The 14,141-nt window shown below is 37.0% G+C and overlaps 1 protein-coding gene across 1 annotated transcript in view; it reads right to left on the bottom strand.

Annotated features, from left to right (window-relative positions):
* The window catches only part of LOC134744239 (voltage-dependent calcium channel gamma-3 subunit), a 77,255-nt gene extending 63,461 nt beyond the window's left edge, over positions 1-13,794 (bottom strand). Inside the window, exon 1 of the mRNA XM_063677983.1 lies at positions 13,532-13,794. The gene's annotated coding sequence lies outside the window, so the exon portion shown is untranslated. The remainder of the gene's footprint in view (positions 1-13,531) is intronic.
* Between the last annotated feature and the right edge of the window lie 347 nt (positions 13,795-14,141).

Raw genomic sequence — 14,141 nt, 5'->3', positions numbered from 1 at the left:
TTACAAAATCATTTTTTTCGCGATCACATTGTACTCGTTGAATCTTAGTTACTTTACTTGATTGAAAAGAGTGTACTTACTTAAGTTTCTAGTAATAATACACACCTACATATACTTTAGCAAAGTGAGTAGGGAAATAGTAATTTGTTTCGAGTCTCGGGGTGGGATTAAAGGTTGTTGATAAGTGTTTTGTATATGGGTAGCAGGGTTTTTGTAACGTAACTTAACTCGAACCACCAGGACTTTTCCGCTCTCTTTATAAAGATTAGTTATTACGTACTAATATATGCAAATAAAGAACTTAAGCTCAAGCTTAAATTACAACGAACGTGTGTAACGTCTTGGAACCTTATTGGTAGTAGATTTATTTCTACCTATATATAGTAACTTTGTTGTTACTTTATACAAGGTATAGTAAAAATTATAATTGGAGTGTGTAATTTATTTTTCAATCGTATTTATATATAGGTCATGATTACTAATAGGTACATAGGCTATGTCAGGAAATGTACGTATACTGTCGATTGATTATTTACTTAACAAGTTTACTTGTATGCATCGTTGTTATTATCATCACCTTTACACAAATATAAAAATAGTTTTTATTTTACCAATTGTCGGCGTGATTGATATATTATATTCTATACCAAATGATAGATTTCTGGTACTAACGATCGCTGAACTGAGACGCGGATGAATTGTTGATTCCTAGTTTAGCAAAGACTCCTAAAAAGGATTTCCAATACCACATTTAATAATATTCAAGTACTTCGTAGTAATACTCGTATGCAAGACCCACGTTAATTTCAGCACCCTGTCTTTACCGCCATTATCATATATTACCGCATAGTTACCCCCTACCAGTTCGCTGATGAGAGCTTGGGGATTATTCCAATGCAACTGAGCGTCTACTGGTTTTAACCAGTCTGCAAGAGCTCTGTAACTACACACAACTGATACAGATCACGTAGAACGTTATACTGGTTCATCTTAAAACTCGAAGCCATAACTCTCGCAGCTACTAAGGATGCACGACCTATACGAAAACGGGGGTTTCTATCGATTTACATACCTAGTCTCTTCTGTACTGTCGCAGTTCAAAAGGGCTTTTAAACATGTCTGTAAATAGAACACGCTTGAGCAGAAATATATTTATGTAAGCACATACAACTGCTTAAAGTCATTGTTAAAGGTTTCTAAAAACAATTCCTTAAAATTTGTTCTCTTTAAATCCTACGCTTAAAAATGATAAAACAATATTATGTTAACTCGACGTCGGTATTCATTTTAATTTAACCTCAAACAATATGTAGCGAAGCTCTGAATGGGCGCGGTTTCATTTTCGTTGAGTAGCAATTGTTTCTTAGCTCATTTTATTACCCCCGTTCGCGAGTTTCAGTTTTCAAGTTAACGTGCCGGAGTTTGCGTAGGTGTCGATCGAACTTCTAATTATTTCGTCGAATGAGTTGTCGCTAAGCATTTTTAAGCCAATTTTGACGTTGCTGTATAAACTCACGAAATATTACGCTAAGCTCGATTTGAATCTGCTAATTATAAATATAATTAAACTACCTACTTTAATAATTATGTTTGATACAGTCTTTTATATAGATTTTTTATTTATTTTGGGTTTTTGGTCGCTTTACCGAATCGTATATTGAAATGTTTATACTATCACAATCATTTGATATTACATTATTTCGCATCTATATACCAAACGCGACAAAATATTTTTATTTTAATCTGAATGCCGGTAAAGCTGAATAAAGGCCTATAAATCCCGGTCTTTTGATAGGCTTGCGTGGATATATAGATCCAACACGTAGAGGCCCTTTGGAGAGCTTTAATGGCATGTAGAACGCCTGCTGGAATCCGCTCACAGGCGGTTGCAGCATGCATTGGGACTATTGTAGAAAAAGTGAACAGTACACCGGTCTATGGATTGAAGTTTGGGTGGATAATGAGACTAGGCTATTAAAGAAGTCGATCAGACACCTGCCATAACAATGCTAACACACGTTATCGAGGCAGGTGGTGACTTGCCGCTGACTAGATGGGCCCCTGAGACTGCCGTCGTGAAGACGACCAGGAGCAAAACCGGTGTGAGCGGCTCAGGGGTGTCGAGAGGTGTGCGCCCCTTTCTACCCAGTGGCTGTTAACAGCCACTGTGCCAACTCGCTTCTTATGCATCTTTCACTTTCACCCCTGGAGCATATAGCTCTAACGACTCCTCTCTGGACGGCCAATGAAGGCAAGCCAGAGACGAGAGTCCTCCCGACTCTCGGAAGCACTCGGGTCCGTGGGGTCGTTACTCCCCAACAGTTCGCCACAAGCTGCTCTGTGGGTACTTTATTATCATACGAATATTATGTAAGCTGCTGAATTCGGTTATTAAAAATGCAGCTTCAGAATTAGTTTAGAAACATTTGGGAATATTTTATTATTTATTTTTTTATTTTAAATATAACAAATAAAGTACAAATGGCGGACTTAAACCCTAAAGGCATTTTCTACCAGTCAACCATCAGGCTAAACAGAAACAGTAGTAGGTGCAGGCATTAAACAAACAAAAAAAAGAAGAATAGGTAAATAAATAATCAATTTTAATAACAAAACTTCCGTGAGACACAGACATTAAAATAATCAAGTAGGTCATCATACTGTCCGACTGTCCTGGCCGGCTTACACCACGGCGACTGTCTAGTACTGATTATTGAGAGCGACGCTCGTGACTAATGTATATAGAACACATGTTCTACGGTTAAACTGATGTGCCGCATTTTATCATTTTGTTCACTCAACTGGTGCTGAAACTGGTAGTCTAAACAATAAGTTGGGTATCTGCTTCTTAGATTTTTATGATTTTTCTTTGCTTTTGTATGTACTCTTTAAGGATCTGTTGAAAGCTTTCTCAATATTTTATGCTATTTAGGAGCCTACCAGTTTCCGTCTGTTATACCCATTAAAATTCCGTTGATAACAAATTCTCTCTGTTTTGCTCGCATCATTAAGACTTAAGTTTTATTTACAGGATATCTTAAACATACCACGTTGCCTAAGTAATGCTTATCGAAAAAGGTATATTAGTGTCCCTTTTGGGTTTCGTACACGAGGGCTTTTCTGCTTAGCATACACCGTCTTTCATCTTTGTGGCTGTCCGACCTTTAAAAGGCAAAGGTACGTAATCGTAAGAGATTCTGGCGGATTAAATACTAAATAACAAAAAGCATGTAAGGGAAGTAAGCATGGGGATCCCACAAGTGGGAACCATTTTTAGAGTTCTTTAGCCTGTGTGGCAAACAAATAAAAATCACTAAGAAACCTCCGGAGCCTACTCATTTATTGATGTGCCGTGTCTCAAGAATTGTAATAAAACGCGATATTGGAATTAGGAACTGTCTTTTTATAACTTTATGGACCTAAAAATATAAATTGCTGGTTGACACAACATATTTTTTTGGCCACTAAAACTAGAAGTAAAAAAAAATGTTACTATGTAAATCGTAACATTTAAACATCTAAAACCCTCAAATTGGCGCGATTATATAGAAAAGTATAGAAACGAAAATGTTAAGCAGTTGGGAAAGTTGACCAATAAATAAAATTATTTCAAAACCCATGAAACAAGTTTTGTGTCATAACAGACTTTTCCTCAAAAAATCGCTGTGGACTACAGTTGGAATTAGCCTAAGAAACATGATCTAGAAATTAAATAACAGTAAATGCAAATTGCGCCGCTCTATCCTACTGTATATTGACTACAAATAATAAAAACAGTTCCAGCGTACCAAAGTCAATCCTATAGAAGAAAAAAAAACATTGTAAAAAGTGAGTGATAGTACGGAAACCTTGCGAGTCCGACTCGCATTTGGCCCATTTTATTAAGTCAAAAACTAAACCAAAGTTAAGGACTATATCGTTTATTATAAATACAGATAAAACCTGGTCTAACTGTTGATATGTGTATTATTTTGTATTCATCATATCAGCCCTTTATCGCCCACTGCTGAGCATAGGCCTCTCTTCCAATACGCCACTTGTCCCGGTCCTGAGCTAATCTCATCCAGAAGTGACCCGCAATCTTCCGGATGTCGTCCACCCAACGAGCCGATGGACGCCAGGGGCTTCTTTCATTCGAAAGCGGCCACCATTCCGTTAACATTTTAGTCCACCTGCCATCACTCTGCCTAGCAACATTATTTTGTATTACTATCTTCTAAGGGTTTGATCTGAGGGTATTTTCTAGCCGTATCTGATATAAAAATATTTTAAATAAAAATGTAATTCCAAAAAAAAAGCTAAGTTGTGTTTATAATAAACGATACAGTCCTTAGTATGAGTCATAATTTATTATGAAGTTATCTACTGTAAAACTATAGAAATAATAACCGCTCATGTGTAGGCCGGTCTCAAAAAACTGTTCTTGTGTTTTATTCACTACACGCTAAATCGCGAATAATTTGCCAAAATGCGTCTAACACATGTCTAAGTCAAACTCCAGGCGTGTCAAGGGTAGGTTATCAATTAATCAAATATGTCAACCCGTTCTGCAGCTTACAGTGATCAATCTTATCAATTAATAAGGCTGCTTTAATGTCCAGAACAATTTTAAAACATAATATGTATGTATGTTGTCTATAGGTCCATAACACAAGCCTCCTTGGGCTTACCGTGGGACAGTCAATCTGTGTAAGAATGTCCTATAATATTTATTTTCAACACACTTGCTCAAAACGACGTTTTTATTCCACCGATTTTTGGCTCGTAAGCCTAGATATTAAACACGCGTGCTTTTTCAGTATATTATAACACTCGCGCTTTTTCATTATATTATCCAACTGAGTTAATAAGGTAACTGATTGCTAATAATATACTTACATGGAAACGGAGCCTTCTTAATTTGGTCGAGTAATACATTTTTTTAACCAACATAGGTTTTAAATGTTAGTTCAAAGAGGTTTTATCTCACCAAACATAATTTGGGGCATTTTCTATGAAAAGGGACCTTATTGTCGATGGCGCTTACGCCGCACAGCGTCGCGCGGCATTGTATTTATATCGGAGCATCGTTTATAATTTTGTAAGCGCCATCGACAATAAGGTCCCTTTTTATAGAAAATACCACATTTATAGATTAAATTATCTCGTAAATTATATTAATGAATAAACATAACATTTTATCGATTTGATCTCCATCCGTCGGTTAGAAATACGAAAATATTAGCTTTTTTACATTTTTTTTATTGGCTGTTTGCCGATTTCGTTCGCGCCTTTGCCTTGCGCGCGCATTGGAATCGTGCGTAAAAAAAAATAACGCGCCAGCCATTTTCCGTATTTGTTATAAAATTGGAATAGTTTTGCATGTTTTTAGTTTATATATAGACGAAAATGTCATTTTTAAGCATTGCAAATAATGAAACACATAAAATTGACGATGCGCTGCCAGTAATACTAATAGAGGCAAGAGCCGAGAACGATATCCTTTTACCATCAAAACCGGGTGAAAAATAATTGGCGGCATATGGATAATACAATACACAATTTTATACAATGGAAAATCAGCAAAAACGCCCCGTCTTTCTTGGCATGTTGGTAGCTTGCTTCAATGAACTGGCGAACAAGTGCCTACAAGCCCAGCACGCTTTTGTGCAATTATTCGATGTTAAAACTGTAAGCCACTATTTTGAAAATTGTACTGTTTTGTTTTGACAAAAAAAAACGAATTTATAAATTTTCTGTTTTCCTCGCAAATGTGTTGAAAAACGTCGTATGAAACGCGTGTGCATTGGTCATTACACACATCGGCTTTCTTATTTTTTCGGCACAATATCGCCTTCGTAACCAACGTATCTTCAAGCACACTTGTATCACAATGTACTATTATTTATTTATTTATAGGTACCTTGTGGCGAGGCAGATGTGGCTAATCCGGTGTCACCGGTTTTTTTTCTCCACTTATTTAGTAAAAAGATAAAAACCAGTTTGCTTTTTAGAGTAAAGTAAGCTGGGATTCCTATGGGTGTAATATTGATTTATTATAAAATTTGCTTTGAATAAAAAGATCACTTATTATCGAAAATCATAAAAATACATATCAAAATCAACCTGAACCAGCAATTAAACATTATGGAGTGTTATCTCACTCGCACTATTTTTATAATTACCTTCGAGCAAGATGCACAATTACTCATGGGAATGAAGCCAAAATGAGTTCAAATTGACATCAGTTTGTAAGTTTGAATCGACCTTAATATCGAAGGGTCCAATCCCTGGGAGGGGGCCGACACAAGCATAGAAAATCCTGTCATATTTAACATTTCTGAATACCTAAATGGAATTGGGCTCCAGAATAACTTTTCGCGTAGGTTACAATGTCAGCGATGTTATTGCGTCGCAAATGTCCGAGCCGGCGGCTTAAGACGATCGTTAAATCAGGTGCATTATTAGAGGTCTCGGTTACGGGCAATTTCCTTACAATTTAAGACCTGCTGCAAGATTTCACTACATTTATAACCCTTGGGTTGTAAACTCATTACGAAACACCTGGATTATTTTGTTACAAGTATAGGGGCTTGGTTTTGTGAAACGATTCTATGACCCAACAAGTAGGTAACAGTATGTAATTTGGCTTAAATATTACAAAAACAGACTGAAAGGACAGCTTAAATTATATAAAAAAAGACAAAACGAAAAACACCGCCTGGTAATATCGTACGAAATCAAATGACTTGTGCAATTAAATGTCCAAGGACGTTATTGCAATAGCTGAGAACCAGGAATTTAGAATTAAGTTGTGTTTAAAAATCACCCTTTAATAGCTGGCGGTGACGAAAAACCGGCAAAGCACGTGCCCGCATGCATGAAGTTAAGGGTTAAAAAGAAGAGAAACAAATGTTTTTAGTGGATAGTAGGTAGGTATTCATAAAGCTTTATTTTCTTGTTTTTTTTTTCTTCATATTTTTCATACACACGGTTTACAAGTTCATAAATTTGCTACTTGCTACTCTCGTTTATTGGCAAATGTATAACCTCGCAATTAACCCTGACCAATGTGTAAACAGGCCCAATGTGAAGGCCGGCCACACTTACCCGTATGCCACACTTAAGTACCCGTAGTGACTTTATACATATATTATACTAGGAGGAAGTATTGAAATTACGAAAGATCAACGTATTTCAAAACTTACATCTGTAAAACTTCAATTCTTTTTCATTTCTCATGCTCTGAAAGAGGGTCATTGTTGTTCTAAAAGGTGTGCAGAAAATTATATGTTTCTGCACTACAGCATTTTACGTTCCAAGTAGGTACGATTTTTAAATTTTTTAACGATTAGTAATTGTAATTTGGGTTTAAATGAATTTGTTATAAAATTTCCATTTTGACATTTAAATCCCCATTCCATAAATAACGATACTTTTGCCTAAATTGTTAATTGAAAGTACCCTCAAGAAATACCATAAAAATGTATACTTAGTCATGTTTTTAAAACAACACATGCATTTTACTTTCTTCGTATTCGAAATGAAAAGTAGAGTGTTTAACTCGGGTCAATCATTTCAACCTCGGACTATTAGCGCTCTCACTGCGTTCGAGCGCCGAACAACCTCGCCAGGGATGACTGCCTTTCATCCCTTGGTTAACAATCTACTATTGCCCTATACTAGCATATCACACTCGGCAAATCTCGGCTCTGTTTTCATTTCAACTGTTTAGCAAAATTTCATGAGATACAGCCTGGTGACAGACAGACGGACAGTGGAGTCTTAGTAATAGGATCCCGTTATTACCCTTTTAGTACGGAACCCTAAAAACTAAATTTTAAGCGAAATAATTCATAAATACGGTGACATTTCAGACATTCGTCCGCAATATTGTAAATTTTTGAATGGCTAGGCATCGAAAGCACAGACCCGTCCGGCATTCAGCTACGATTGAAGATTGTGATAAAATATTTAAAAGTAAAACTCATTTTTTACCTTGACTTTTAACAAGTATTTCTAGGCAAAAAGGCTGTAACTCCCGTGGGAGTAAAATGAACTTTAGCTCCCGCTGCACATGCGTGAAATAGCACGCTTACTGAGCAAGTGTGATAAAAATAACTACATATTCTAGCCAGTATAGTGGGAAAACAAAATAGTTTAAAAGGAATACGATGGGAGGTAAAGCCTGACCAAGAATATATGAACACCGCCATGTTGCGGAATGTCACTGGAACTAATTTTTTCATACTATACTGAACTGTCACTCTATACATGAGAATGACAGCGCCCTCTTGACAATGATCATAATTATATTTCTGGTCAGGCTTTACAAATATTCGAGGAATGAAGTAGGAGGTAAAATGGTACAATGAGAACTCTTTAGAAAAAAATATATAAATTTCAATTCAAAACCGTCATTTGTTTTAAAAATATCGCGCTTCAGATAAATTATTTCGGAATAAACGTGCGTCTATGGAGCAAATTGAATATCGTGCCGTGGTAAAATTTCTATCGAAGCAAGTAAAACCTCCACAACTTATAATTAATAAAATGAAAACCGTCTACGGGGACCAGTGCCCTGCTAAAACTATGATTTACAAGTGACATGGCCTCATCTAACATGGCAGAGAGTCAATTGAAGACGACCCTCGCCCAGGACGGCCGATTGAAGTCACATCGTCGGATATCGTTCAAAAAGTTGAAAAATTCGTACTAGTAGATGCTCGGCTTAAAAAGAAACAATTAGCTGCATGAGTTGGTGTAAAAGATACGACAATTTTGAGGATCCTGCATGACCATCTTGGCATGACGAATGTGAGTGCTAGGTGGGTACCGAGAATGCTTAAACCGCAGCAGATGCAACAACGAGTTGAAGCATCGAAGTAATTTTTGAATCTGTGCGGTGACAATCCTACCCTGGAACGAATTGTGACTGGAGATGGGACATATTCATCATTTTGAACCTGAGTCGAAACAAGAGTCTATATGCAGTGGCATAAGAAGGGTGCAGCACCTCCGAAGAAGTTCAGGGTATCAGAATCGGCCGGAAAGGTGATTTTTTGGGATTCAAAAGGAATTATCATGATCGACTACAAGGACAAGGGTGTTACCATAACTGGGACATATATTATGCAATGCTATTAGAAAGACTACGTGAAGCCACTAAAGAAAAAAGGCGGGGGAAACTGGCAAAAGGTGTGTTGCTGTTGCACGACAATGCACCGGTTCACAAGAGTCATGTTGCGACTGCTGCTCTTAACAAGTGCGGCTTCGAATCGCTGGTTCACCCACCCTACAGCCCGGATCTGGCCCCCAGCGATAATTATTTGTTCCCAAATTTAAAAAAAGAACTAAGTAGAAAAAAAATTGTGAAATGAAAAAGTGAAGGAGGCTATTTTGGGTCATTTTGAGGGCAAAGATATTTTTTTTTTGGTGGTCTACATCAATTCACTAGTCGATCTGAAAAATGCATTAAACTTGAGGGTAAATATATTGAAAAAGAAAAATACTTCTATTGTATTACTTAATTTGCAAATACTTCATTCCGCGAATACTTGTACCTCCCCTCGTATGTGTATTATTAGTTCGCCATATTGAAATATTTGAAATTTCTCCTAACGTTGCACCGTCCGTTCGTTTTGGCCGTCTGCGTTGTTTCCTGGTTGTTTTCTGCTCAAGCAAACGCGTTTTCAATTTTAATATTAGTAACAGGTATTTTGAATGCACAATTCTTAAATATCTCGAAAAAACGTATTACTTACAACTTTTGCATAGGTATTTTTAAATACAACACAAAAAATAGTAAGAATATTATAGCCGAACACATTAAGTAGGTAGTTCAAGAAATGACTGAACTTAGTGAATACAGAATAAGTGGTCAACTATGGAATTACATAAACTATTTTAGTACAAGAAGTAGTATTTTACTATACATGAAATACGGGGAAAACAGCAGATAAAATTTAATTTGATTGTATCACCTATGTTTTGTATAGAGTAAATTCTGATGGCCCTACAAATGCATACTATGCATTAATTATAAAATGAGTGTGCATATGTGGAGCGAAACCTAAACTGTTACTAATGGACTTGACTATTGAGTCAATAGTATTGACTAATGAGCTTGTGTTCAAGTAGCTATTACATTAGCATTATTGATCATTGATCAGTTTCCTTTGACAACTTTGGGAGCAAACCAAATTATTTCATTAAATATTTTTTGATTTGTGTTTTAAGTAGTCTACTTACTATATGGGGCATTTTCTATGAAAAGGGACCTTATTGTCGATGGCGCTTACGCCGCACAGCGTCGCGCGGCATCGTATTTATATCGGAACATCGTTTATAATGGCGTAAGCGCCATCGACAATAATGTCCCTTTTTATAGAAAATACCACATATATCAATTATAAACTGAAATAGATATCATATATTAAAGAAAAAGTGACGAAGCCCTCCAGTGGTGAAGGCCGGATACCACCACCACCACTGGAGGGCTTCGTCACTTTTTCTTTAATATATGACATCTATTTCAGTTTACAGTTTGCTTTGAGTTATTAAATTCATGTTTACATGCTAGTTGCATTTAAATTGCCTCGATGCATACCTCTTTTATGTCATACATTAAAATGTTAGAATGTAATATATATTGAAATTGAAAGTATTTCATATTTGGCAAATGGCAAATTTTATTACTTACTTATCATTATTATTATTTTAGAACTCTAAGTGCGTAACCTAGACCAGCTTACCCTAATTACCCCGGAGCTGGCACTTTATGATCATAGCAATTTGGTGGTGGATTATTCGTGAATCACATACTACATAATATCAATACTTTTTCCTCCATACCATTTCTTAAAACGGGCTACAATTACAAATTACGATCGACATCCTTTCATTACTAGATAAAACTAGGCAAATGCCCAAATTGGAGCAAAAAGAGAAAGTACAACCAAATTGTACCTAATTAAAACTTATTTCATTTTAAATTACAATTACCGTCCTGTTATTAAATATAAAATGTTTCAACGTTGTTAGTACTCACTCAGCTAGTGACAGCTTGTCTCATAGGTCAATAATAATAGTACGAGTATACCTATGTATTGGTGCAGTTTATTAGGGTTCCGTACCCAAAGGGTAAAAACGGGACCCTATTACTAAGACCACTATCCGTCTATCTATCTGTCCGTCTGTCTGTCTGTCTGCCTGTCTGTCACCGTGATAGATTAAAATTTTCACAGTTGATGTATTTCTGTTGCCGCTACAACAACACATACGAGTACGAATGGTACTGGCATATGGACTATGCATATACTTATTCCGCCATTGCCATACGTCATTGAAATCATTGCTTTACGAATCGTCGACGATCTTAAACTCACAAGCGGTATTGAACCTTTAAGTCTAAGGAGAGACTTCGCCTCCTTATGCGTGTTCTACCGCTTGTACAATGGGCTGTGCTCTGAAGAACTGTTTGACATGATGCCAACGGCCGCTTTCTATCACCGCACCGCTCGTCATCGGCAGGGTGTTCATCCTCACACCCTAGCACCTAAATGGTCGCGTACTGTGCGGTTTAAGAGGAATTTCCTCCCGCGTACGCTTCGGCTGTGGAATGAGCTCCCTGCCGAGGTTTTCCCGAGGGGCTACAGTATGGGGTTCTTCAAAAAAGGAGTGTACAGGTTTTTAAAGGGTCGGCAACGCGCGTGTAATATCTCCGGTGTTGCAGGCGTCCATAGGCTACGGTAACTGCTTACCATCAGGCGGGCCGTATGCTTGATTGCCACCGACGTGGTATAATTTTTTTTTTTTTAAATACTAAAAATAACGGAACCCGCGGTGGGCGAGTGCGACTCGCACTAGTCCAGTTTTTTTACCGCGCCGCCATTGCCATAGACTAGGCAATATGTGGAATACCTAGTATGTAATAGTCTAAAATGCCTAGAGGAACTCAGGTAAAGTACCTCACCCTGGCACCTATACGACCAGTAGGGCGATTTTTGAATTTCGATCGCTCGATTTCGTCACTCGAAAATCTAGTGGTATTGACTACTCGTTTTCAATTCTATTAGTAAAATTAAAAATGCCTAGTAGTGGAGATATTATTGAACAAAATACCCGAAATCGAGCGGTCGAAATTCAAATATCGACCCCAGTAGGCCGAGCACATGATTGACGCGACAGTATCTCGCCACGAGATAGACTACCCGTCTTTTCCTAACTGTATGAATTAAAGGGGGACGGGTAGTCTATGTCGGGGCGAGATACTCTCGCGCCAATCATGTGCTAGCACGGCAGGTCTTTTTTACCTGGGTAGGTCCGTTAGCTACCTTTTGTCCATTAGGGCGGATATAGAAACTCCGCCTTAACTAGTTACCTAGCGGCCAATTCAAACGTACACTTTAACATCAAAATGATATCTAAATGATGTCATTCAGTCATCATTCGCGAATACATTTCACTAGTTATATACTTGTTCATAAATGTATTGGCGCAAGCGAGACGCACGGGCGAATGAGAACAAAATAACATCATTTAGATATCATTTTGTTGACAAAATTTAGGTTTTAATTGGCCTCTTAGTCTTAGATATTCTCCTAGATATTCTCTATAGAACTTTGTGTTAGCTTCTATAGAATACCTAGGCGTTGTTTACAATGTTGAGTGTTCATTAAATCATTACGCACTTTATAAAATGCGTAGTCAAAGTAGAATATATTTCATACTTTGTCTTGACTTTTTAGGCTTTCTATACAATGCTGGATAATACAGATGGAATAAAATATAACTACTTATTAATTATACATTATAAAGGTCACATTCGGATTGAGACTGCAGTTGCAGCAACGGAAAACGGGAGATATCCCTGCCAATATTCATGACTTGAGGTACGAGCTCTGTTATCTAATAAAGCTTGTATTCGTCTGTCAGTGTCAAGGAAGCCGCGTACTAATACAAAGGAGCGAGAAAACTACGAGGATTGTCATGTGTCAACCGCTACACAGAGGTAGGTAAGAGCTACACTTAATACCTACCTACGTCAGCCTGGATCACTTGACTGAGATACAACAATATTTACTTAAAACTTATGTGTTTTATACGTTTGTTAAGAATAGAAATGTATAAGTTGCTCATTTTTACCCAACTACGGAAAGGGTCATGATTTTACCATGTAACTATATGTATCTATAAATATACTATATGTAGGTATTATTTGTGGCGATTGTTCCGCAGTAGTTTCAAAACTCGATTGAAGTGAATGAGGTGACAAAATATTTCTTTATAACACGGCTAACATAGGTTGCTATTTTAATCAACTTTGAAAGAAGAGGAATTTTTTCTACAAAAACAAAGCCGTAATCGGTTAGTTTCTTAATAGTATTGTTAATTATGTATCTTCATTTTTTTATATTTTGTACGGTGTTCAAACAATAATAAAATTTATTACATTGTTTGCGAGATAACAGAAACTGTATGTATACTAGCACAAGAAAAACCGGTCCGTCGTAAATAATTATAAAAATAATTAAACATATATATTACTCACCATAAAATTCTGGTAAAAATCTCAAAAAGCACTTGTATAATCCTTAAAGCTGTTTACAACACTGTCATATCACGTATACACTAGCACGGGTATGAACGTAAAAAGATATTTATCTTCATCCGTCCTGTGACTACGTAGCGTAGCTGGAGCTCGTATCCCGCAGTCGCTACGCCGTAGACGTGCGGCCCTCGTAGCGGCATAGACAGACTGGAGTACAGCCGCTGCGAGATGATAATGTACCGAACTTCGCCGAACGTTCCCGAATGCGCCCGAGACTTTGTAAGCCGTGATTGATATGAAATGAAATGTGAGGAATGAGTATGTAGTTCTATGGAGCTCTTTGTTTTGTGGTTTTTATTTTTCTCAGCTCAAGTATATAAGTGGCTTTCTAGCCGTTGCAATACATTGCTTGAGATTGTATAAGGATGGATATACATATGCGTACTAGTTGCATCATGCAGAGTAGCTTAAAGGGTTGAAAAATGAAATTGGTTAGGGAATTACATAGCCGACGATTGTGGACGTGTTTTTATAAATTAAATTCACTGTATGCAGCAGGAGAATATCAATAGAGTTCTATTGATATTCTCCTGCTTATACTCTTATTTAT

Source organism: Cydia strobilella, chromosome 9 (assembly GCF_947568885.1).
Source record: "Cydia strobilella chromosome 9, ilCydStro3.1, whole genome shotgun sequence".
Taxonomy (NCBI): domain Eukaryota; kingdom Metazoa; phylum Arthropoda; class Insecta; order Lepidoptera; family Tortricidae; genus Cydia; species Cydia strobilella.
Note: the sequence above shows the minus strand (reverse complement) of the source record. Positions and strands in the feature narration are given on the sequence as shown.